This window comes from Ostrea edulis, chromosome 1, assembly GCF_947568905.1.
Source record: "Ostrea edulis chromosome 1, xbOstEdul1.1, whole genome shotgun sequence".
Taxonomy (NCBI): Eukaryota; Metazoa; Mollusca; class Bivalvia; order Ostreida; family Ostreidae; genus Ostrea; species Ostrea edulis.
This window is the reverse complement of record NC_079164.1, coordinates 104,117,634-104,141,122: the sequence shown is the minus strand read 5'-3', so window position 1 is coordinate 104,141,122 and position 23,489 is coordinate 104,117,634. Positions and strand designations below refer to the sequence as shown.

At 36.0% G+C, this 23,489-nt stretch overlaps 1 long non-coding RNA gene across 2 annotated transcripts; it reads right to left on the bottom strand.

Moving 5' to 3' along the window:
- Positions 1-2,368: 2,368 nt before the first annotated feature.
- Positions 2,369-23,481, bottom strand: LOC130051240 (uncharacterized). 2 transcript variants are annotated; one of them, XR_008799674.1, is made up of 7 exons: positions 23,174-23,481; positions 22,771-22,904; positions 22,436-22,593; positions 22,241-22,326; positions 21,614-21,744; positions 2,877-2,975; positions 2,369-2,767 (listed from the first exon to the last, which is right to left on the bottom strand). It is a non-coding gene; the product is annotated as an uncharacterized LOC130051240 (long non-coding RNA). The 2 variants fall into 2 exon arrangements; XR_008799675.1 differs by lacking the exon at positions 21,614-21,744 and having other exon boundaries at positions 23,174-23,413.
- Positions 23,482-23,489: the final 8 nt, after the last annotated feature.

Sequence of the window (23,489 nt, the reverse complement as noted above, 5' to 3'; positions counted from 1 at the left end):
ACTCAGTGAAACCTAGCTGCAATAATGTAGCCCTATCCAATTTTTTAATTCTGACGTTTTCGGGATAGGGCTACAATTCCATAGGATCTCCGTAATGGTGCAAAATAATTTTATGAATAACCGATAATAAACTCTATGTATTAGTCCTAAATGTTGTTTACACCAAAAGGAGTACCAACTTTGTGCTCGGGCATGTCTAATAAAGGTGTTTTTCATTAAATATAATGTACAGCATGCAAAATTCTTCGTCTGCTCCGCCATGCTTGTTATCGCGAGATCTCGTAGGTGGATCTAATGAAAAACCTAAACATTGACAATCAGCGCGAAAATGTAGTTACTCGAGCCACTTCGACAAAGAAAGGGAAATCATATTGTTGCAGAAAGAATTTACACTCTGCAGTTCGGTTTTTAACTTGATATTAAATTCAAACCTTTTCAATACCGACGAAATAGCTTTCGCCTCCATACTTGTCCATTGATGTAAATACTACCTTATATGGCATATGCAAATGACTTGACAATCGGAAGTTGAAACTTCAGTACATCAAACATGGCGCACAAATATGAATCGAGAAATTGGAATTCATCGAAATTGTTGAAAACGGTAGAATAGAGCCTCACAAATCTTAAGTTGCAGGTTGTAAATTTATATATTGACTAAGAAACATAGAATATCATTTTATTTACGTAAAGAAAGTCAGGAAATGTTTAGAATGAGCGCAAATGTTGCGGGAGTGAATCACTCCCGCATTTGCACCATTACGGAGATCCTAAGGAGTTGTAGCCCTCTCCCTAAAAAAAAAAAAAAAAAAAAAAAAAAAAAATCAGAGAGGGCTACATTATTGCAGCTAAGTGAAACCTGTCAAACAGGTAAAATGAAAATTATATGACGACATTTTATATATGATTAAACAAAACACAATGTCCACTGCTTCGTCAAGCAGACATTAGGTCCAGTACAGTCTAGGGCCTATCTGAAATAGAATTTACGTCAAAATGGACATAATGTAACATATATATGCATGTAACATATATAATTATTGATATAAGACATAAATAATGACAATGTTCAGTGGAGTAATATATTAGCTATAACATTATAGGTAATATAGGTATTTGAAATAGCTTTATTATTTAAAGCTAGTTTAGATTGAATTAGACTGGGTTTCCAAGTGCAGTGGTATAGCCATATGTGGGTGAGGATAAAATTATCTACTTGGGTATAGTCAATATGCTGTCTAATTTGAAAATGATTATTTATCAACTAATACTTGTGTCACAATTAAGTCTTTAAAGTTTGATTTCTAATGATATACTCATGTAATTGGAAGAATTTTTAGTATGACTATTGATTATTGTAGTCATTTTATTGACTTTTTACAATCCAATAGGTATTTGTGATTACTGCTCATATTTATATCACTGAACAAAATATATATCTGATCATGATTAAGGTAATATTATTCCTTTCAGCAACATCATTTCAATTATGTGCTCATGGACTGGTCCAGAACAATCTCTAGTATAATTAGCCATGTATATATATAATCATATATATATTAATCAAGCTATATGCTTTTTAAAGCTAATTGAAATAGCTATATAAAGCTAATATTGAAATAGCTAGATATAACTATTTCAAATCTTCTATCAAATATAGTGAAAATATTTCATCCTTGTACTCGAAACAACACACTGTAAACAAAAAATGCTTCTTAAACTATGTACCTTAGCATTTTACCAATTTTCACCGTTGAGGATCAATAGAATGATATATTGGCAATCAGATTCCACATTGTAAAGTCATCATATACTTATCTAAGCTTCGACATACAGAAGGGAGTGGACAGTTATCAATACAAAAGAAATTCTCTTTTCATGAAAATTCTTAAAATGGCATATGATCTATAACTAGAATGGTGTTGTGGTTAGTTCAAAGTACATGTATATTATTACGTGCCATTGCACTTAAGAAATTTAATCGAAACTAGCTTAATGAAGCTATTTGAAATAGCTTTATAAAATTATATAGCTAAATATAGAGATTGTGCTGGGTCTGATAGACATAGCAATACAGAGGAAATCCATCATATGCATCAAAAGTTTGAAAAAGGTGAATTGACTTAAATTTTTGTGAACAAAATTGAAACAAGAAAAAAGAACGAAATTAGGAAGAACCTTTTGTGTTCGTTTAAAACACGTTGGGTAGATTTTGAAGTTGTTTAACTCGGCTTTATACATGATACATGTTAAGTGCTCAAATGACTCTTGTGATGAAATATGCATATTTTTCAGATTGATGTCAGAACTCTGAATGCAAGCAAGCTCCCATATGACTACAATGTATAAGGGAAATTAGATATATGTACAATAAAATATATGGTAAGCTTTATTGATAAAAATCATACATTCACAATTTTAATATGAATTACTTCATGTATTTCCAAATAAGTTAAAAAATATACATGAATGTGCAGTGAACAATATTTTAAACAAATACATGAATTATAATTTCTGCATTTTTTTTTTTTTTTTTTTTTTTTTTTTTTTTTTTACATCTTTGCTTCTCAAATTGACAAAAATCTTATTATCAATATTTTGGCACCCCTCCTTTTTTCAGGTATATGGGAATTGGATAACTTCCTATGCCTTTCACTTGAGGTTTTCAGTTTCATCATTAATCATGTGAATGTCTGTATGCCAAACTCTCATGACGTCATGCCATTACTGGACATTCCTTAACACTGGTTTATTCCAGCCACATTACCTATAACATTGCCAAAATATTAGACTGAAAATTTTCAAATACACAAGAAGCAGCAAAAGAAAAGAATTAGATATGTATAACACACAAAAAAGAAGAAATCAATTCTCACCTGGCTGAAATGAACTTTTTACTCCTTTTTAGCTCCCTTTCACTGCATGCCAGCCAATAACTAGCAGTCATTATATGCAGATCAGCCATTGTTATCGACCTGTGTATATATATGTTGAATAAAATATGAATGAAAATTGTTGTTCTTTGTTATTCTTTTTTTAAAATATATACCCAATATAGCATATTTCCTTACACAGTACTAAATCAAAGGAGTAGGAGAGCAAGTACATAATATATAACCTGGCTCGTGTTCAGCTGGTTCCATTCTTGTATACAAGTGGTTTGAGTGGAAATGTACATTTCTGATGTACATGCAAAGTACCTTGATTGCACAGGCAATATGCATCACTTGTGTTCGAATTTACTATTAAAGAGTACTCTTTAATAGTAAATTCGACCCCAAGCGATGCAATATTGCCTGTGCTTGATTGGTATTAAAAGTTGGAGCAAAGATAAATGAAAGTTCTTTGATATAATTAAAAATTTTGCAGTGAATGAACTATCGGTATGGAACTTGGATAATATCTGGTGTTCTCGTATTTTATTTAATTGGCAGATATTATATATATACCCACCCACCCCCCTTCTCACGCCCTTGTGAAATTGCTTCGTAATTTTTATGAGCCTGAACCATAAGTTCATAATTGAAATTCTCTAATATATGATGCTTTATCATATATTTAATGTCGCATGAACACCGTTGTAAAATACATACACCGCTCAGATGTGGATGAGGGTACAAGTATACCTATTCTTAAGATTGACAAGATGTTGCACAGTCAATATTATATTTTCAAAACCTCTTGGTTTTCCTAAAACTTGATATAAGCAAACTGGCTAGAACAATGATGTTTCTTTGTTGGTACAGCTTTCACGGAATGTAATAATCGCACTGAATTTCGGCTGCTCGTGGTTTTCTACACAAATGACGCCATGCTTCGTTTCCTCTGCGTGAACGCTTTTCCCGGGTTTGGGAAAAGGTAAACTTTGACATCTTCCCAAGTAAATGTATATCCCTTGCAATCCTTTATCTGATTTGCGACAGTTTGTGCCGCAAAAATCTATATTTTATTAATGACAATTTTGTTACCAGTATAAACAAAATTAACCGGAAGTACCCATGTGGAACATTTTCTTCATACCACGTGACCGGCGTGGCTAAATACGAAAGCTCCCGGGTGTTCCGGAGGAACTCGAAACACGGTCATTGTTTTTGAATACGACAAAAATCTTTTAAAATAGTGATAATAAATTATGATTTTCTTTTTTACATTTTTTAAAGCAAATATGCCGCTCATTGTTAATTCTTTTATACCATATGACGTCATAGTAGACCTATAATACGTATTAGTAATTAAAAATTACGTCACAACAGTAGTCAGCGAAATGGTGAAAAAGACGTTCCGACTGGACGATGGCGTCGTACTTTAAAATTGGGCCCTTGAAGAAACGATATATTGTCTAGATTGAATGCTGGTCGTCAGAGGAAATAACAAGTAATTTCTTGGGAACATATAAATAAACATGACAAAACTCTTTATGTGAAGATCAGTTATGCATGTAAATTGTAAACATGTAGTATACTACATGTATATAGCGTTTTGAACAAAGAATTCTGTATCTACACAATATTCATTAAAATATCTATAAAAATAATTTTCAATAACATAGTCTATTCTTTAATTTATTTCGCGCACCCTTTAATGTGCATTTGTTTACTTCGCATTAAATATTACCGCCGTGTGAACGCTATTTAATTCGAATTAATTTAATGCGCATTATTTTACTTCGTATCGAATTTGATGCGAAGTAATAAAATTTAATGCGCATCCGTGTGAACGAGGCAATAGTATAATAGTGAGAAGGGAGCTAACAAATCAGCCAAATATTCTCTTAATCGTGATAATGCATAAAAACTTTTCCCAGTTGAAAGCCAGAATATTGTTCTGTTTTGTAATACATAAATCGTTTACCTGACGTCACAGAAACTTTGAAAAATTAAGTCCAACTTCCGAGAATTAAGTCGCCGTCGTTAACCCTACACCGTTATCTCCATGCAATTTTCCTTCATTACTTTGGATTTTATGCATCCATCATCCATTACAGCCCAACTTAGAATTACCGTTTAAAATATACATATAGCTATTTGTGGTCATCCTCACAATATTTCATATTGTGGTTGTTCAGCACAGAATGACTCAACTTCAAAAGGTGCAAAATGATTGGACAATATTACTACTTTTACTGCGGATCTTCACCGGAAATTTAAAGTTTCAATATGGTTGACTCGTTTGAACTCGGAGGCTAATAGCTGGTGAAAACAAATCTGATCTGCCGAAAAGGACGATCAACATTCATTCAAATATTGTGAGAGTAACCACAAGTAGCCATATTTTAAACGGTAATTCTAATAAGTTGGACTGCAACGGATACATAAAATCCAACGTAATGAAGGAAAATTGCATGGAGAAAATGGTGTAGGGTTAATAACGGTGACCTAAGCAATTTATCAATAGAAATAGGACTATTTCACCTTAACCATGGGAAGATAAATCGATACCTGACTAACCTCGAATTTGACACTAACACAAATCGGTTAACCTACTATCATCACCAATCGATTGATATCCCGAATGAGGACACGTGTGTACGTGTATGAAAGGTGATGATAGCGAACAGTGATCAATCTCATAACTCCTATAAGCAATACAAAATAGAAAGTTGGGCAAACACGGACCCCTGGACACACCAGAGGTGGGATCAAGTGTCTAGAAGAAGTAAGCATCCCCTGTCGACCGGTCACATCCGTCGTGAGTCTTATATTTTGATCAGGTAAACGGAGTAATCCGTGGTCAAAATCAATGTGCCAAGAACGGCCTAACAATCGGCATGAAACACGTCAGACAGCATTTGATCCATTGATATGGTGTATTGGCAAACTAGATCGTTATAACGATCTTAGAATCTACGAAATGCAGACTTTGATCAAGACTGTTGGAACCCCTGTACCATCAACTTGTATGTCAGTAACCTGCTTCGAAAACTGACCATACGCAGAACAAGCTCTTGCGTATCGAATCAGTTGAAAGATGTAACACCATATGCAGGTGATAATGGAATATTGCTACATAAATATGGGAAGTTGACGATGGAGAAGTTGAAATCATCCCGTTTGTCATACAGTTGAGTTGTTAGTATGCCGTCAATGTCTACGTTCAATAAAATACTGTAAACGTATTATATTTGGCGTGTACGATATTTTGTGGAAATTGTTTTTTCAACAAGTTAGCGTAGATTTGATTTAGCGCATTCCTGAATTACTTTAAACATTTAAATTTACGGATGGCATTTAGCGATGTACTTGATTTAGCGGAAGCTGCGTTCCGCCAAAGGCGCTAAATAGAATACACAGCCAAATGTAATACATTTACAGTATCTAAGTATGAAGCAGAACTAAGTGGACGACTCTGTGGTGTCTCACTGGGATATATTTAATCGACATATGAATGAAAATTATTATTGTTAATAGATAATATGTCATCGATATATTTAAATGTCGAATTGAAGGTCACAGCAAGAGATTTTTTCTTCTCACATAGACGTTTTTTGATCAATGCTGCTTCATAGGAATATAGAAACAGGTCAGCTAACAAATGAGCACAATTCGTGCCCATGGGAATTACAACATACTGTTGGAAGACCTGATCACCGAAGACCACGAAGATATGGTTAATGAGGAACTCCAGAATTTTTATTCTTATTTCAGAGTACCTGTGCGTGGAATCACTGATCACTAGATAGGAATTTTGCGTTTTCCATTTTTGTTGAAGAAGTAACTGTCTATAATGTCAAAAAGTCTAGTCTTAATTTATCGTGAGGAATGGTCGTGTAAAGTGTTGAAAAGTCATAGGTTTTGATGTTGTTGATTTGAGAAAAGTTTTGCGATTTCAAGTTTACTAAAAGTTCTTTAGATTTTTTTTAGAATCCACATTTGATTTACACAACTTCTGGGATGTGTTGTGGCAGAGAATGTTTGAAGTTTCTTCTTCACAGCTGTTAATATTTTCGTAAGGAGCAAAAATAATAAATGTATCTTTGATTTCTAAAGGTCCACGCAACTGTTATAGAATACGCAAAAACCGCAACTTCAAATAGACCAATTGTTTTTCTTAACCCACGTTAATGCTTGGACTTTCAGTCCGCGGGGCCCCATGTTTTTTTTTTTTTTTACCTGTACCGCATTTCTGTCATCATATAGTTATTTCTCAATAGGATAGTGTGAAATACGGCTGTTGGCATTAGATTTAATATTTCCAGTAACATTTTTAGCTATTTGGTTGTTTTTCAATCGACCGATGGTAGGAAAGTTATTTTTTACAGAAATTATGCATTTAAACGCGTGATACGAAAAACGTGCTAGCGCTAAACATTAAATCTGTAAAGAAGTGATAAGGTCCACACCAATACTTTTGATTTCCATTAGTGGAACTCTTCAAATTAAAGGCGCGTAAAGTCGTGCTACCGGGACAACCTAAACAAATATGGCATTGAATACGAATTATAATCAACTGCAAAACACAACACTGATCAAAATTCTAAAGTTTAAAAAAAATTAATTATTTTAACAAGAAAAAAGACAAACTTATTAAACTATGTGAGGGAGCATAGGTACTGAATTTGCTAAATTTGACCGATATAAAGCATCAACTGCAAGAAGAACTGTAAAGGTTTTACCTATGCACATCCAACATAAAGAAATCTTCTTGCAAATAATGGGGGTTCATATGCTTTTAAAATTATTCTGTCAGACTATGAAGATATTTTATCATACAATTAGTGCAGGTTCATATGGCATGAACTTTGTAAGTATAAATTGGTACAGTATAAGTTTTACATGTAACCCCCCCCCCTTCCTTTTCTAATATTAGAAAATAAATTACCCATCTGTCAAACTGCAATTTTGTTTTAATTTTGAGATGTTTATAACACTAATTAACACAACTGCTATGTTTCTGAACTTCATCTAAGCTATTTCAAAAATTACATATGTCGATGGAAATCGGATATAAAACATCGATTTTTGAAACAGATGTGATGGCGTTCAAAAACACATTAGTCTTATATATTAGTGTTAGATTTTTTAAAATGCAACTTGACTAATGGCTATTTTACCATGGCACCATGTTTATATATATATATATATATATATATTAAAAAAGGGGGGGGGGGTACCAACGTTTTGCTTATGTCCCGGTAATCTCGCACTTGCTCGCGAGACTTGTTTTATTGACGCGCAAGAGTCATCAAAGCGCGATAACTCTGATAGGCTGGTAATAGGAAGTATTACATGGAGGAGTTGATAAATGAACTCTCAAATTTGAGTCCATAATCATACAGTAGTATAGATACCTGACAAACGTACATTTTGTTTTTGGTCATTGGAAATTGCTGTGCACGTTTCTTGTGGAAACTTAACCAGGTATCGATTTATCCTCCCATAGTGAAGGTGAACTATCTTGTGGAAACTTAAACAGTTATCGATTTATCCTCCCATAGTGAAGGTGAACTATCTTGTGGAAACTTAAACAGTTATCGATTTATCCTCCCATAGTGAAGGTGAACTATCTTGTGGAAACTTAAACAGTTATCGATTTATCCTCCCATAGTGAAGGTGAACTATCTTGTGGAAACTTAAACAGTTATCGATTTATCCTCCCATAGTGAAGGTGAACTATCTTGTGGAAACTTAAACAGTTATCGATTTATCCTCCCATAGTGAAGGTGAACTATCTTGTGGAAACTTAAACAGTTATCGATTTATCCTCCCATAGTGAAGGTGAACTATCTTGTGGAAACTTAAACAGTTATCGATTTATCCTCCCATAGTGAAGGTGAACTATCTTGTGGAAACTTAAACAGTTATCGATTTATCCTCCCATAGTGAAGGTGAACTATCTTGTGGAAACTTAACCAGGTATCGATTTATCCTCCCATAGTGAAGGTGAACTATCTTGTGGAAACTTAAACAGTTATCGATTTATCCTCCCATAGTGAAGGTGAACTATCTTGTGGAAACTTAAACAGTTATCGATTTATCCTCCCATAGTGAAGGTGAACTATCTTGTGGAAACTTAAACAGTTATCGATTTATCCTCCCATAGTGAAGGTGAACTATCTTGTGGAAACTTAACCAGGTATCGATTTATCCTCCCATAGTGAAGGTGAACTATCTTGTGGAAACTTAAACAGTTATCGATTTATCCTCCCATGGTGAAGGTGAACTATCTTGTGGAAACTTAAACAGTTATCGATTTATCCTCCCATGGTGAAGGTGAACTATCTTGTGGAAACTTAAACAGTTATCGATTTATCCTCCCATAGTGAAGGTGAACTATCTTGTGGAAACTTAAACAGTTATCGATTTATCCTCCCATAGTGAAGGTGAACTATCTTGTGGAAACTTAAACAGTTATCGATTTATCCTCCCATAGTGAAGGTGAACTATCTTGTGGAAACTTAAACAGTTATCGATTTATCCTCCCATAGTGAAGGTGAACTATCTTGTGGAAACTTAAACAGTTATCGATTTATCCTCCCATAGTGAAGGTGAACTATCTTGTGGAAACTTAAACAGTTATCGATTTATCCTCCCATGGTGAAGGTGAACTATCTTGTGGAAACTTAAACAGTTATCGATTTATCCTCCCATGGTGAAGGTGAACTATCTTGTGGAAACTTAAACAGTTATCGATTTATCCTCCCATGGTGAAGGTGAACTATCTTGTGGAAACTTAAACAGTTATCGATTTATCCTCCCATAGTGAAGGTGAACTATCTTGTGGAAACTTAAACAGTTATCGATTTATCCTCCCATAGTGAAGGTGAACTATCTTGTGGAAACTTAAACAGTTATCGATTTATCCTCCCATAGTGAAGGTGAACTATCTTGTGGAAACTTAAACAGTTATCGATTTATCCTCCCATAGTGAAGGTGAACTATCTTGTGGAAACTTAAACAGTTATCGATTTATCCTCCCATAGTGAAGGTGAACTATCTTGTGGAAACTTAACCAGGTATCGATTTATCCTCCCATAGTGAAGGTGAACTATCTTGTGGAAACTTAAACAGTTATCGATTTATCCTCCCATAGTGAAGGTGAACTATCTTGTGGAAACTTAAACAGTTATCGATTTATCCTCCCATAGTGAAGGTGAACTATCTTGTGGAAACTTAAACAGTTATCGATTTATCCTCCCATAGTGAAGGTGAACTATCTTGTGGAAACTTAACCAGGTATCGATTTATCCTCCCATAGTGAAGGTGAACTATCTTGTGGAAACTTAAACAGTTATCGATTTATCCTCCCATGGTGAAGGTGAACTATCTTGTGGAAACTTAAACAGTTATCGATTTATCCTCCCATAGTGAAGGTGAACTATCTTGTGGAAACTTAAACAGTTATCGATTTATCCTCCCATAGTGAAGGTGAACTATCTTGTGGAAACTTAAACAGTTATCGATTTATCCTCCCATGGTGAAGGTGAACTATCTTGTGGAAACTTAAACAGTTATCGATTTATCCTCCCATGGTGAAGGTGAACTATCTTGTGGAAACTTAAACAGTTATCGATTTATCCTCCCATAGTGAAGGTGAACTATCTTGTGGAAACTTAAACAGTTATCGATTTATCCTCCCATAGTGAAGGTGAACTATCTTGTGGAAACTTAAACAGTTATCGATTTATCCTCCCATAGTGAAGGTGAACTATCTTGTGGAAACTTAACCAGGTATCGATTTATCCTCCCATAGTGAAGGTGAACTATCTTGTGGAAACTTAAACAGTTATCGATTTATCCTCCCATAGTGAAGGTGAACTATCTTGTGGAAACTTAAACAGTTATCGATTTATCCTCCCATAGTGAAGGTGAACTATCTTGTGGAAACTTAAACAGTTATCGATTTATCCTCCCATAGTGAAGGTGAACTATCTTGTGGAAACTTAACCAGGTATCGATTTATCCTCCCATAGTGAAGGTGAACTATCTTGTGGAAACTTAAACAGTTATCGATTTATCCTCCCATGGTGAAGGTGAACTATCTTGTGGAAACTTAAACAGTTATCGATTTATCCTCCCATGGTGAAGGTGAACTATCTTGTGGAAACTTAAACAGTTATCGATTTATCCTCCCATAGTGAAGGTGAACTATCTTGTGGAAACTTAACCAGGTATCGATTTATCCTCCCATAGTGAAGGTGAACTATCTTGTGGAAACTTAACCAGTTATCGATTTATCCTCCCATGGTGAAGGTGAACTATCTTGTGGAAACTTAAACAGTTATCGATTTATCCTCCCATAGTGAAGGTGAACTATCTTGTGGAAACTTAAACAGTTATCGATTTATCCTCCCATGGTGAAGGTGAACTATCTTGTGGAAACTTAAACAGTTATCGATTTATCCTCCCATGGTGAAGGTGAACTATCTTGTGGAAACTTAAACAGTTATCGATTTATCCTCCCATAGTGAAGGTGAACTATCTTGTGGAAACTTAAACAGTTATCGATTTATCATCCCATGGTGAAGGTGAACTATCTTGTGGAAACTTAAACAGTTATCGATTTATCCTCCCATAGTGAAGGTGAACTATCTTGTGGAAACTTAAACAGTTATCGATTTATCCTCCCATAGTGAAGGTGAACTATCTTGTGGAAACTTAAACAGTTATCGATTTATCCTCCCATGGTGAAGGTGAACTATCTTGTGGAAACTTAAACAGTTATCGATTTATCCTCCCATAGTGAAGGTGAACTATCTTGTGGAAACTTAAACAGTTATCGATTTATCCTCCCATAGTGAAGGTGAACTATCTTGTGGAAACTTAAACAGTTATCGATTTATCCTCCCATAGTGAAGGTGAACTATCTTGTGGAAACTTAAACAGTTATCGATTTATCCTCCCATAGTGAAGGTGAACTATCTTGTGGAAACTTAAACAGTTATCGATTTATCCTCCCATGGTGAAGGTGAACTATCTTGTGGAAACTTAAACAGTTATCGATTTATCCTCCCATGGTGAAGGTGAACTATCTTGTGGAAACTTAAACAGTTATCGATTTATCCTCCCATGGTGAAGGTGAACTATCTTGTGGAAACTTAAACAGTTATCGATTTATCCTCCCATAGTGAAGGTAAACTATCTTGTGGAAACTTAAACAGTTATCGATTTATCCTCCCATAGTGAAGGTGAACTATCTTGTGGAAACTTAAACAGGTATCGATTTATCCTCCCATAGTGAAGGTGAACTATCTTGTGGAAACTTAAACAGGTATCGATTTATCCTCCCATAGTGAAGGTGAACTATCTTGTGGAAACTTAAACAGTTATCGATTTATCCTCCCATGGTGAAGGTGAACTATCTTGTGGAAACTTAAACAGTTATCGATTTATCCTCCCATAGTGAAGGTGAACTATCTTGTGGAAACTTAAACAGTTATCGATTTATCCTCCCATAGTGAAGGTGAACTATCTTGTGGAAACTTAAACAGTTATCGATTTATCCTCCCATAGTGAAGGTGAACTATCTTGTGGAAACTTAAACAGGTATCGATTTATCCTCCCATAGTGAAGGTGAACTATCTTGTGGAAACTTAAACAGGTATCGATTTATCCTCCCATAGTGAAGGTGAACTATCTTGTGGAAACTTAAACAGTTATCGATTTATCCTCCCATAGTGAAGGTGAACTATCTTGTGGAAACTTAAACAGTTATCGATTTATCCTCCCATAGTGAAGGTGAACTATCTTGTGGAAACTTAAACAGTTATCGATTTATCCTCCCATAGTGAAGGTGAACTATCTTGTGGAAACTTAAACAGGTATCGATTTATCCTCCCATAGTGAAGGTGAACTATCTTGTGGAAACTTAAACAGTTATCAATTTATCCTCCCATAGTGAAGGTGAACTATCTTGTGGAAACTTAAACAGGTATCGATTTATCCTCCCATAGTGAAGGTGAACTATCTTGTGGAAACTTAAACAGGTATCGATTTATCCTCCCATAGTGAAGGTGAACTATCTTGTGGAAACTTAAACAGGTATCGATTTATCCTCCCATAGTGAAGGTGAACTATCTTGTGGAAACTTAAACAGTTATCGATTTATCCTCCCATAGTGAAGGTGAACTATCTTGTGGAAACTTAAACAGTTATCGATTTATCCTCCCATAGTGAAGGTGAACTATCTTGTGGAAACTTAAACAGTTATCGATTTATCCTCCCATGGTGAAGGTGAACTATCTTGTGGAAACTTAAACAGTTATCGATTTATCCTCCCATGGTGAAGGTGAACTATCTTGTGGAAACTTAAACAGTTATCGATTTATCCTCCCATGGTGAAGGTGAACTATCTTGTGGAAACTTAAACAGTTATCGATTTATCCTCCCATAGTGAAGGTGAACTATCTTGTGGAAACTTAAACAGTTATCGATTTATCCTCCCATAGTGAAGGTGAACTATCTTGTGGAAACTTAAACAGTTATCGATTTATCCTCCCATAGTGAAGGTGAACTATCTTGTGGAAACTTAAACAGTTATCGATTTATCCTCCCATAGTGAAGGTGAACTATCTTGTGGAAACTTAAACAGTTATCGATTTATCCTCCCATAGTGAAGGTGAACTATCTTGTGGAAACTTAACCAGGTATCGATTTATCCTCCCATAGTGAAGGTGAACTATCTTGTGGAAACTTAAACAGTTATCGATTTATCCTCCCATAGTGAAGGTGAACTATCTTGTGGAAACTTAAACAGTTATCGATTTATCCTCCCATAGTGAAGGTGAACTATCTTGTGGAAACTTAAACAGGTATCGATTTATCCTCCCATAGTGAAGGTGAACTATCTTGTGGAAACTTAAACAGGTATCGATTTATCCTCCCATAGTGAAGGTGAACTATCTTGTGGAAACTTAAACAGGTATCGATTTATCCTCCCATGGTGAAGGTGAACTATCTTGTGGAAACTTAAACAGTTATCGATTTATCCTCCCATAGTGAAGGTGAACTATCTTGTGGAAACTTAAACAGTTATCGATTTATCCTCCCATAGTGAAGGTGAACTATCTTGTGGAAACTTAAACAGTTATCGATTTATCCTCCCATGGTGAAGGTGAACTATCTTGTGGAAACTTAAACAGTTATCGATTTATCCTCCCATGGTGAAGGTGAACTATCTTGTGGAAACTTAAACAGTTATCGATTTATCCTCCCATAGTGAAGGTGAACTATCTTGTGGAAACTTAAACAGTTATCGATTTATCCTCCCATAGTGAAGGTGAACTATCTTGTGGAAACTTAAACAGTTATCGATTTATCCTCCCATAGTGAAGGTGAACTATCTTGTGGAAACTTAACCAGGTATCGATTTATCCTCCCATAGTGAAGGTGAACTATCTTGTGGAAACTTAAACAGTTATCGATTTATCCTCCCATAGTGAAGGTGAACTATCTTGTGGAAACTTAAACAGTTATCGATTTATCCTCCCATAGTGAAGGTGAACTATCTTGTGGAAACTTAAACAGTTATCGATTTATCCTCCCATAGTGAAGGTGAACTATCTTGTGGAAACTTAACCAGGTATCGATTTATCCTCCCATAGTGAAGGTGAACTATCTTGTGGAAACTTAAACAGTTATCGATTTATCCTCCCATGGTGAAGGTGAACTATCTTGTGGAAACTTAAACAGTTATCGATTTATCCTCCCATGGTGAAGGTGAACTATCTTGTGGAAACTTAAACAGTTATCGATTTATCCTCCCATAGTGAAGGTGAACTATCTTGTGGAAACTTAACCAGGTATCGATTTATCCTCCCATAGTGAAGGTGAACTATCTTGTGGAAACTTAACCAGTTATCGATTTATCCTCCCATGGTGAAGGTGAACTATCTTGTGGAAACTTAAACAGTTATCGATTTATCCTCCCATAGTGAAGGTGAACTATCTTGTGGAAACTTAAACAGTTATCGATTTATCCTCCCATGGTGAAGGTGAACTATCTTGTGGAAACTTAAACAGTTATCGATTTATCCTCCCATGGTGAAGGTGAACTATCTTGTGGAAACTTAAACAGTTATCGATTTATCCTCCCATAGTGAAGGTGAACTATCTTGTGGAAACTTAAACAGTTATCGATTTATCATCCCATGGTGAAGGTGAACTATCTTGTGGAAACTTAAACAGTTATCGATTTATCCTCCCATAGTGAAGGTGAACTATCTTGTGGAAACTTAAACAGTTATCGATTTATCCTCCCATAGTGAAGGTGAACTATCTTGTGGAAACTTAAACAGTTATCGATTTATCCTCCCATGGTGAAGGTGAACTATCTTGTGGAAACTTAAACAGTTATCGATTTATCCTCCCATAGTGAAGGTGAACTATCTTGTGGAAACTTAAACAGTTATCGATTTATCCTCCCATAGTGAAGGTGAACTATCTTGTGGAAACTTAAACAGTTATCGATTTATCCTCCCATAGTGAAGGTGAACTATCTTGTGGAAACTTAAACAGTTATCGATTTATCCTCCCATAGTGAAGGTGAACTATCTTGTGGAAACTTAAACAGTTATCGATTTATCCTCCCATGGTGAAGGTGAACTATCTTGTGGAAACTTAAACAGTTATCGATTTATCCTCCCATGGTGAAGGTGAACTATCTTGTGGAAACTTAAACAGTTATCGATTTATCCTCCCATGGTGAAGGTGAACTATCTTGTGGAAACTTAAACAGTTATCGATTTATCCTCCCATAGTGAAGGTAAACTATCTTGTGGAAACTTAAACAGTTATCGATTTATCCTCCCATAGTGAAGGTGAACTATCTTGTGGAAACTTAAACAGGTATCGATTTATCCTCCCATAGTGAAGGTGAACTATCTTGTGGAAACTTAAACAGGTATCGATTTATCCTCCCATAGTGAAGGTGAACTATCTTGTGGAAACTTAAACAGTTATCGATTTATCCTCCCATGGTGAAGGTGAACTATCTTGTGGAAACTTAAACAGTTATCGATTTATCCTCCCATAGTGAAGGTGAACTATCTTGTGGAAACTTAAACAGTTATCGATTTATCCTCCCATAGTGAAGGTGAACTATCTTGTGGAAACTTAAACAGTTATCGATTTATCCTCCCATAGTGAAGGTGAACTATCTTGTGGAAACTTAAACAGGTATCGATTTATCCTCCCATAGTGAAGGTGAACTATCTTGTGGAAACTTAAACAGGTATCGATTTATCCTCCCATAGTGAAGGTGAACTATCTTGTGGAAACTTAAACAGTTATCGATTTATCCTCCCATAGTGAAGGTGAACTATCTTGTGGAAACTTAAACAGTTATCGATTTATCCTCCCATAGTGAAGGTGAACTATCTTGTGGAAACTTAAACAGTTATCGATTTATCCTCCCATAGTGAAGGTGAACTATCTTGTGGAAACTTAAACAGGTATCGATTTATCCTCCCATAGTGAAGGTGAACTATCTTGTGGAAACTTAAACAGTTATCAATTTATCCTCCCATAGTGAAGGTGAACTATCTTGTGGAAACTTAAACAGGTATCGATTTATCCTCCCATAGTGAAGGTGAACTATCTTGTGGAAACTTAAACAGGTATCGATTTATCCTCCCATAGTGAAGGTGAACTATCTTGTGGAAACTTAAACAGGTATCGATTTATCCTCCCATAGTGAAGGTGAACTATCTTGTGGAAACTTAAACAGGTATCGATTTATCCTCCCATAGTGAAGGTGAACTATCTTGTGGAAACTTAAACAGTTATCGATTTATCCTCCCATAGTGAAGGTGAACTATCTTGTGGAAACTTAAACAGTTATCGATTTACCCTCCCATAGTGAAGGTGAACTATCTTGTGGAAACTTAAACAGTTATCGATTTATCCTCCCATAGTGAAGGTGAACTATCTTGTGGAAACTTAAACAGGTATCGATTTATCCTCCCATAGTGAAGGTGAACTATCTTGTGGAAACTTAAACAGTTATCGATTTATCCTCCCATAGTGAAGGTGAACTATCTTGTGGAAACTTAAACAGGTATCGATTTATCCTCCCATAGTGAAGGTGAACTATCTTGTGGAAACTTAAACAGGTATCGATTTATCCTCCCATAGTGAAGGTGAACTATCTTGTGGAAACTTAAACAGGTATCGATTTATCCTCCCATAGTGAAGGTGAACTATCTTGTGGAAACTTAAACAGGTATCGATTTATCCTCCCATAGTGAAGGTGAACTATCTTGTGGAAACTTAAACAGGTATCGATTTATCCTCCCATAGTGAAGGTGAACTATCTTGTGGAAACTTAAACAGGTATCGATTTATCCTCCCATAGTGAAGGTGAACTATCTTGTGGAAACTTAAACAGTTATCGATTTATCCTCCCATAGTGAAGGTGAACTATCTTGTGGAAACTTAAACAGGTATCGATTTATCCTCCCATAGTGAAGGTGAACTATCTTGTGGAAACTTAAACAGGTATCGATTTATCCTCCCATAGTGAAGGTGAACTATCTTGTGGAAACTTAAACAGGTATCGATTTATCCTCCCATAGTGAAGGTGAACTATCTTGTGGAAACTTAAACAGTTATCGATTTATCCTCCCATGGTGAAGGTGAACTATCTTGTGGAAACTTAAACAGTTATCGATTTATCCTCCCATGGTGAAGGTGAACTATCTTGTGGAAACTTAAACAGTTATCGATTTATCCTCCCATAGTGAAGGTGAACTATCTTGTGGAAACTTAAACAGTTATCGATTTATCCTCCCATAGTGAAGGTGAACTATCTTGTGGAAACTTAAACAGTTATCGATTTATCCTCCCATAGTGAAGGTGAACTATCTTGTGGAAACTTAAACAGTTATCGATTTATCCTCCCATAGTGAAGGTGAACTATCTTGTGGAAACTTAAACAGGTATCGATTTATCCTCCCATAGTGAAGGTGAACTATCTTGTGGAAACTTAAACAGGTATCGATTTATCCTCCCATAGTGAAGGTGAACTATCTTGTGGAAACTTAAACAGGTATCGATTTATCCTCCCATGGTGAAGGTGAACTATCCCGACTTCTATTGATAACTTGCTTACAACCGAAGTATGCAACACAACAGAATAGCACAGAACATGAAAGCGTGAAATGGCATGCATGAGAACCTTATCATCTACATTGTAGCTATTTGAATGCAGTATTTCCCGCCGCTGTCAGTCCATATCTGACATACCGATATCACCAAGTAAATGTCTACCCAATCGATGAATGTTTTTTGGAAAATTTAAAGTCATCAATCATTCGTTATTTTAAAACTGCATTGCTGATCGTTCTCAGAAAATGAAGACCAAGGCCACCTTTAGGTCGATCGATTGATTGATTGATTGATGTTCGAACCCGCTCGCGCCGGTAAGTGAGAAAGTTTCCCAGTTTACTTTCGGAAGGTTGGGGGTCTATTCCCAGGTACATTGCATCTGGGTTCTCTCTTCCACCAATAAGATCGATATGGTTTCAAGAAGGATTTACTTAACATTGCACGATTTGCAGATAAGCAAGGGAGATTTCAACTTGTTTAGATATATCTAGTACCTACTAAATGCGAAACGAAACCATGCGCTTCAAAAAGATGAAACGAAATTAAAACGAAACGAAATAAATCGACACGAAACGTGATTGATAGACAAAATAAAAACATGATTACAGGAAATGAAAAATACGGATTGCATTCGATGCCCATTACTTCCGACTTGGGTATTGATTGATTGTATATTGTTTGACGTCCCTCTAGAGAATTTCTCACTCCTATGGAAACGTCACCACTGTCAGTGAAGGGCTACAAAATTTAGGCTTATGCTCGGCGCTTACGGCTTTTGAGCAGGGAGTGATCTTTATCGTACCACACCTGCTGTGACACGGGGTCTCGGTTTTTTGCGGTCTCATCCGAAGGACCGCCCCATTTAATCGCCTCTTACGACAAGTAAAGGGTACCGAGGACTTATTCTAACCCGGATCCACACGGGATTGGGTATTGAAGATAATGACAAAAGCATAGATTTAATAGACCTGTTTCCATTGATTATTTGTGGACCAAGGTAGGAAAGTAGCAGTTGTAATTCCAGATATCTATATGTTCTTTTACGGATACAAGGTTACTTTAGCGTGATAGCTACATTTTCTCCACCAGAGGGCGTGTTACACAAGCTCCCCTTATAAGCAAACGAAGGTTGCGTATCACGCCTTCTGGTGAGAGAATACAGAATTTGATATCCCCCTACATTATGTGTAATTTTGTCGATCATTTATACCTTTGATATGAAGGGTTTTTTAATCTATGAAAGAGTACCAACAGGGCCGTAAATTACATGGAGGCGGAGGAGGCAGCTGCCTCCTCCAACTTTTGAGCCAAAAAAAATTAAAATTTAAAGTTCATTAGCATTTATGTTGTTTCCAATAACTAAGAACATGATACCTCCCTTAAAAAGCATTCCAAATCTTTCTTTTAGAATGAGTTAGTCAAGTAACATCTTAGAAGGCCCTAGAATCAAGGATTTTGCACGAAACGTGTTCAGTGTGCACAAAATGTGCTCAGCTTCTGGGGGCCTGGGCGGCCCCAAGACCCCCGCCTAATTTCCTGCCTCCTCCAAATTGAAGGTTAATTTACGGCCCTGACCAGATACATGATGGGAGAAAATTCTGCAGACTGAAGGGCGACCACAGATATTCTGACCCGGTTCAGGGACAGCTGCACATTCTTAAAAAGTCAGCATGTGACTTTGTCATGTGGACCACAAAAGTCATCTCTATTATCAGAATATTTCAAGACAATATGTGGACCCCAAATATGTCAAAACTCGTTGACTTTTATTTTTGCAAAGATAATGTTGGTAGAAAACATTGGTTAGGAGTCAAGTGTATTTCGCTAATTTTATATTACTTTATTCTATTCATGTACAGGGTGCGACTACATATTTCGGATTTCAAAAATTTCGGTTGCGCATCACTGAAAAGACATTATTTGTCGAAATGCGCATCTGGTGCATCAAAATTGGTACCACATAAGTTTTACATTATGACCCCTGGATCGAGGTTTCTGCTGGTGGACTGTTAGTCCCTGGCGGTCTCTACAGCCTAGTAGGTAAGTTCTTCGTTACTAGCTTGAAAATGCGGATGTATATTTAATTGCTGTGATAAAATTTAGAAATTCATTTCAAAATTAAGGATTATCTCCCTCATGCATACATGTAACTCTTATCCTTAGACGAATTTGACTCCATTTGGGGGGGGGGGGCACTTTGTTTTTCCCTAAAATAGCTCTTACAAGTTTATTATTTTGGATTTCAAAAATTTCGGTTGAGCATCACTGAAGAGATATTATTTGTCGAAATGAGCATCTGGTGCATCAAAGTTGGTACCGTACAAGTTTTACATTAATACATGCAAAATCATGAAAAATATTTAGTGTTAATATTCTGCTATATTTATGCTCTCCATAATAAAATATTCTCACATGGTAACCATTCTAAACAACAACGTAATTTATATATGAAAAGAGAAAACTGATTTATACAGTAAGTAAGGCTTCATTATATATTATATGGTCATGTCATATATATACAAATCAAGTTCACATTCATTAAACACCAAGTATACAAGACAAGCATGCATTTGACACGAGATCTAGCGATTTTTCTGCACACTTGAACTTCAGCAGGGGTATATCAGCCTCTGTTCTTTAAGAAAGGTGGAATGTTAAAGTGAACTCCTGTCGGAAGGAGGAGATGAAAGGTAAAGCCTTTGTCGGCAAGAATTGTGTCTACTGGTTTCATATTATGGTTCATATCTGAGAAAGAAAGTTGCCACTAGTATGTTCAACGATAGCCGCATCGGAAGTACTGCCCAGGGGATGTTTACCAACATATACCCATATATATGTAGCAATATTTCATTATCACCTGCATATGGTGTTTCTGTCCCTCAAATGATTCGATACGCAAACGCTTGTTCTTTGTATGATCAGATTTTAAATCGAAGCAGGTTACTGACAAACAAGTTGATGTTACCGGGGTTTCAACAGTCTCGTTTACAGTCAGCATTTCGCAAATTCTAAGGGTTTTAAAACGATTTAGTTTGCCAATAACAATCTATCATTGGATCAAATGCTATATGATGTGTTTCATATCAATTCTAGGCCGTTCTTGGCACACTGATTTTGACAACAGATTGCTCCGTTTACTGATCAAGATATAAGGCTCACGGCGGGTATGACCGGTCGACAGGAGATTCTTACTCCTCCTAGGCACCTGACCCCACCTTTGGTATGTCCGTGTTTGCCCAGCTCTCTATTTTGTATTCCTTATAAGAGTTATGAGATTGATTACTATTCATTATCTTCACCTTTCTATCACAGCACCATTTGCTGTCACATCTGTAGGTGATTTCACGGTATGTCGGTTTTTATTGATCTTGTGCAAACATGTCCTGGCCTGGAACATCTTGGCTTACTTCAGTTGCATCAATCATAAGGCGATAACAATGAAACTCATGAAAACTTGTGGGGCTGGATGACTTTTCAGGAGGGAAGGAATTTCATTTTCAATCATGCCCTCGTAGAATACTGTGCAAAGTGAAAATATACGTATGTCACAATATTATGCACTGTTGTCTTACTATAGTGTTAAGCGGTCTGGCTTTAAATGGGGACAAGTTCAGCTTCAGTTTCATTAGTTATTACTGGTCTGTTCTTGAGATGGTACCTGGTGTCCAGTTGTTGATACATGTTGAGGGAAAGCCTCTGAATGCTAGAATCAAAGACCCGAATTTTAAACATCTAAAGGAGATGTACATGTATTGCATAAAGATTGATTGGGAAAAAATGTTACATGTAGCAAATCCCTATTTTCTATTTTTTAGAAGATGAAAGTGATACAGTTTATACTAATATTCTGAAGGTTATTGGAAGCATTCGTTCTACGGTATATGTAGCTGGATAATTGACCCGCAGATTATTGGTTGAATCTGTCAAACTCCCAATAAATTATGGGGGTTTTTTTTAAATGTTTTCTTCGCTAGCCAAGATCACAACTATCTTAATGTTTCTTTAAAAAAAACTATTGATAATTCCTGTTCAGTCTTGGCTAGCAAAGGGGACCCTTCAGTGCCTTGATATATTTTCGTCACACATTTTAGTTGTGTACGTTTAATGCACAAGCTATACGTTCATTACGGAGTTTCAGAAACATTTTACACCACTATTTCAAATATCTTTTGTTTTAAGGTCATTACTGAAATATATACCTTTTTCTCAACATTGATGGTCTGGTTGTTTCCCTGGCTAGAGCAGTTATGTCAGAATTCAACTTCTTTCTTTCGTCTTGCAATTCCTAAAAAAGCATTGTTTAATGCATATACTTCTCTACCCTCAATACATATCAATTCATCAGGAAAACTAAATTAGAATATTGAATTAAAGTGGTTACACACCCTACTCACTTTCGTTTTTGTTATGAAAGTCGCATGACTTGTTGCGAGTAAGTATGGTCATCGTCAGGTCTCTCACATGGTGCCATCGATGATTGTTCTGTAGTATAACTCACCTGAATCATACAGCGGTGTCTTTTTTCTCGGTTTATCTTTCATTTGGACTTTGTCTGCATTGAACAAATTCTGATTTATAAAATTCTGAAACCCCTCTTCAAACATGCTACTAACTACAATTAAATAAAATCAGGGACTTATATTGAAGTCCTTGATAAAATGAAAATATACCGGAGTACTTAAGAATAGATTCTTACATATAAATTACAAATAAGACAAGAATTGCACACCTAGAAGTAGCATTTGGGTCCCAAAATCAAAATAACGCTCCTTTCTCCCAGGAAAGTGTATTGTTCCATTTTTTTCATCTTCGAAGTGGCAACTGCATATTCTGTCAGTCATGGTTACCTTCCTATCTTGTCTCCTAAATTATATCATTAAATTTATAAAATCTTACAATGTATCGCATGTCCGCAAATTTAATCTAAACCACACCCGATGTCAATATCAAGCGTGTCTACGCGTTATAAAACTGCATTACAAATTTAACACTAAATATCTACATGCATTTACAGTGTAGTATTAAAGAGTGCATCTTATTGTTTGTATACATGCATCATTCAATTATCGTCGATTCAATATCCAGAACTTCGAGGTTTCTTTCAATAAAGGGTTGAATTAACTCAAACCTACCTGCTCAGCTTTTCCCATCGTTTCGCCAAATCCTTTGGGAATCTGGAAAAAAAACCTGCATGCTTCCCGTAGACTCTGGTGGTTACAGTGTGCAACAAAACAGCATTTTCATACTTAGTGCTAGAAAACGTAAAGAAATCTTGAATAAGCTGCTTTTCGACAAGAAGTCAGGTCTAGATCTCTTCCAACACGTGACTGATAAGCTCAGAGAGTTCTTGGAAAACGGATATTACAATAACGCTATATATTTATATTCTTATCACGATTCATTTGTCGATCATGGCTCGGTCTATAAAAGAAAGTTTGATTACATATA